We start from the raw sequence: 4275 nt of genomic DNA on the forward strand, positions 1-4275 counted from the left end.
CACGGGGATTGGGGTGGGGGGGTGCTGAGTGCCGGGGCCTCATGCGCCATGTGCTGTAGCAGTGTCCTGAATGAGGAGCAGACCTTTTTAAAAACTCCAAGCCCCAGAGGAAAGGCATTTAATCAATTAACCAAATAATCGATTATCCGAACGAAATAGTGCCCGCCCGTCACGTTCGGATAATCGAGGTTCCACTGTATAGTGGGCATGTGGGAATGATTGTACTGTCTGAACTAGCAACTAGTGGTCGAAGTCTTTTGTAAATGTTGCACCAGACATTTGACACCTTAGCAATTTGAATTGCATTATTGATCAGACTTTCCACTCTTCCTATCCATTTCTCTTCTGTGCCTCCTTTCAAAACTCTTGTTTATTTTCTAATATCTTCCTGTAAGAACTGTATCAGGCAAGGAGAAAAATACATTGTTATAATCCGTTTGAGACTGATGTTGAAAAGAAATCCAAACTTCTGAGTTATTGGCTATAAGGAATAAGACAGCAAGAATTCCAATTGTAAGATTACTGTATCAAGTTACAGGGAGTGTTTCATTAATGCTGTTTTCAGTAGGCAATGTAATATAAACTGGAGAAAGGAACATGCTACTTTTCTATTTCTCTCATTGCACTCTCCACAAAATCGCTTCTAGTGTGTTTTTGTTTGCTTGTTTCACCAATTAGTAACTTTAGGTCACCATTTCCAGGTGCTTCCAATTGTATTTGGGGAATTTCCCAAATCCAATGCCGGCAGTAAAGTCCACTGATTTGTTTTTCTTTCCTTGGCAATGCTAGAGTGAATCTCCCCCTTTCCTATGGCTATGGAATAGGGTCTCTTGACAATCATCTCTTTGATTGGAGACCATTTCCTCCTTGCATTCACCATCACTGGCTCGCACAAATCATGCACATTCCTTTCTATGTCAAAAGTTGTTGTCCTTCTTCTGGCAAAGTTGCCCATGCTGTTTAGACCATAAGACATAGGAGTGGAAGTAAGGCCATTCGGCCCATCAAGTTTATTCCAGGTGTGACCTTGCTCACCCATTCCCTTAACTGAATTACACTTGTCAGGCTGAATTCAGAATACCACAGACTCCCTTAATTTTTAACCTAAGTTTAAAGACAAAGCCTAAAGCATTATATCATCAGTTTATTTCAGCCTACATAACAGTCATTCCGGCAATGTTAGATACAATTTAGGGTAACAGGGTGGCTCAGTAGTTGGTGTCACTACCTCACAGCGCCACGGACCTGGGAGTTCGATTCCTGCCTCGGGCGACTGTCTGTGTGGAGTTTGCACATTTTTCTCCCGTCTGTGTGGGTTTCCTCCAGGTGCTCTGGTTTTCTCTCATAATCCAAAGATATGCAGGTTAGGTGAATCGGCCATGCTAAATTGCCCATTAGTGTTCAGGGATGTGTCGGGTAGGTGCAAATGTCGGGTAATTGGGTAGGAGAATGGGTTTGGACGAGTTATTCTTCGGAACGGTGTGGAGTTGTTGGACCTAATGGCCTGTTTCCACATTGCAGGGACTCCATGATTCTATAAATTGATAGTAATAGTTTGGAGGGAAGGAATAAATTTCACACCGGATATGGGAAGCACAGTTATGTCGTTATAAGTCAGTACTTACTCCAAATGCCCACTATGCCACTGAAAACCAGTTTGAAACCCATAGATCTAGTTGATACAACGTGTGCAGGATTTTCAAATTGCTTGACCTTTCCTGCATAAATCATAGATCTGGCTTAATGGTTTTATAGAATTTGGGTGTTTCAAAAAACATCCATTATACTGACCTAGTGAAAATGTAAATAATGAGGATATGTTGGGATCTTTGTGTCTCAAGATTAAAACCAATCTAATTTCAACAGTTCATTTAATGAAGTTTTAAATCATTAGGATGTAAAGTATTTGATCTGTTTAAAACGAAAATTAATCAATATAACTAACTTGTATTGTTGCTGTGGTTCTGTTCGCCAAGCTGGAAGTTTTTGTTGCAAACGTTTCGTCCCCTGGCTAGGAGATATCATGATGTCGCCTAGCCAGGGGACGAAACGTTTGCAACAAAAGCTCGGCGAACAGAACCACAGCAACAAGCACCCGAGCTACAAATCTTCGCACAAACTTTTAACTTGTATTGTCTATATTTTTGCTTCCCTCCCATGCAGTAGTGTTATTACACCTTGCCATAAACCTGATATCTCTATTCGCCATATGGTAGTACATGCCTAATGGACTGTACCATGTAGATCAATAAAACTTTTGATTTTCTTCCACCATAGCAATTTATGCTGTATTATCATTGTTGTTTACCTCCGGGTTCTGTGTCGTATGGTTTTCAACCTGCACCTAAATTCAACCCTCACCCTCTGCACTCCACATCATCTGCTTTGCTATCCTCATTCGACTCATTCTACATATAAGCTTTCTCTATTTCCCCACTACCTGTTGGGTCTCCACCTTTCCTGTTATTAAGACATTTAGGTTTTTTTATGTGAAAGGTAACCGAACCACGGAATTCCAAAAATCTTATTTCCTTTAATGCTTGTTTTTCACTCCTCTGCAACTCACTTTTCTATGATGCAAACACCACATGATCTCTTAAGGATGTCTGATTTTATTCTGGGTCGTGTGTGTAAGGTTAGAAGTAGCTCACGTTCTTCTGGAATTAAAAAAGATTTACAGAATTCCTGGGGTCATCTGTTTTTTTTCATTTGGTACTTGTACAGACTATTGAAGATTACATTTTGAGTATCTTGGAAATATGTTTTCCTGTTAAATCCTTTGTCTACTAAGCTTTTAAACCAAAGTAGCATTGTTATTTTTTATTTAAGACTTTTGCCTCTCTTCGCCAGGTAAACATTTTCCCCCATGTGCAAGTTCATTTTGATAAATTTATGATTCCAAGAGATATGAAGGTGTAATCCAAAAGGCCATATTGTAAGGTATGTAGCAAGAACAAAAATAAACGTTCTCTGCAAATTTGCTTCTGCATTTGATCAGCTTGTTTGTAATTTATTTACAATTCTTCCTTAGTTTGGTGTTATCTGCAAACTTGTAGAGTTTTGCTGCTTTTCTATTTCATTTTAAGTACGTAATAATCAACACTGATCTCCAAGGTACCTAGCAAATTATATTGTTCAATGCCTCTGTTTCTTGTGGTTCAGTTATATTTCTGTCAGTTGTAGAAGTCCTCCACCCATACCAAGCACTCTGACATTGTGGTACAATCCCCTGCATGATACTATGTTAAATGTTTCACTAAAATCCAAAAAAAAATTCAAAGAGTTATTTCTATCCAACTGGTTTATCTCAAAAGACTGTGAATAGCTGTGATCCTATCACTGATCCCTGCAGTGTCCCACAAGTTACTGCTTGTCATTTGGAAACAGACCCAGACTCTTTGCTTGCTGTCAGCAAAACCAGTTTGCTTTCTAGCTCAATACACTACCCTCAGTATTGTGCTCTTTAGTTTTGCACACTAATCTTTTACATGGGGCTTTGGCAAAAGCCTTCTGAAAGTCCAAATAAACCACATTCACTGGCTCCTCATCAACTCTACTACTTACTATTTTTACAATATATGTTAATGATATAGAAGATGGTATCAGCAATAACATTAGCAAATTTGCTGATGATACAAAGCTGGGTGGCAGGGTAAAATGTGAGGAGGATGTTAGGAGATTACAGGGTGACCTGGACAAGTTAGAAGAGTGGGCAGATGCATGGCAGATGCAGTTTAATGTGGATAAATGTATGGTTATCCACTTTGGTGCCAAGAACAGGAAGGCAGATTACTACCTCAATGGAATCAATTTAGGTAAAGGGGCAGTACAGAGAGAGCTGGGTGTTCTTGTACACCAGTCAATGAAAGCAAGCATGCAGGTACAGCAGGTAGTAAAGAAGGCTAATAGCATGCTGGCCTACATAACAAGAGGGATTGAGTATAGAAGCAAAGAGGTGCTTCTGCAGCTGTACAAGGCCCTGGTGAGACCACACCTGGAGTACTATGTGCAGTTCTGGTCTCCAAATTTGAGAAAAGACATTCTGGCGATTGAGGGAGTGCAGCGTAGGTTCACAAGGTCAATTCCTGGAATGGCGGGACTACCTTATGCTGAAAGACTGGAGCGACTGGGCTTGTGTACCCTTGAGTTTAGAAGACTGAGAGGGGATATGATTGAGACATATAAGATTATTAAAGGATTAGACACTCTGGAGGCAGGAAACATGTTTCCGCTGATGGGTGAGTACCGAACCAGAGGACACAGCTTAAAAATAAG

General features: G+C 40.2%; 1 protein-coding gene across 4 annotated transcripts in view; it reads left to right on the forward strand.

The window, feature by feature from the left end:
• The window catches only part of LOC122553622 (F-box only protein 34-like), a 46094-nt gene that overhangs the window by 29952 nt on the left and 11867 nt on the right, over nucleotides 1-4275 (forward strand). For all 4 annotated transcript variants that reach the window (XM_043697711.1, XM_043697714.1, XM_043697713.1 and 1 more), the window contains one exon: nucleotides 2851-2940. The gene's annotated coding sequence lies outside the window, so the exon portion shown is untranslated. The remainder of the gene's footprint in view (nucleotides 1-2850; nucleotides 2941-4275) is intronic.

The sequence above is a fragment of the Chiloscyllium plagiosum genome, chromosome 10 (genome assembly GCF_004010195.1).
Source record: "Chiloscyllium plagiosum isolate BGI_BamShark_2017 chromosome 10, ASM401019v2, whole genome shotgun sequence".
Lineage (NCBI taxonomy): Eukaryota > Metazoa > Chordata > Chondrichthyes > Orectolobiformes > Hemiscylliidae > Chiloscyllium > Chiloscyllium plagiosum.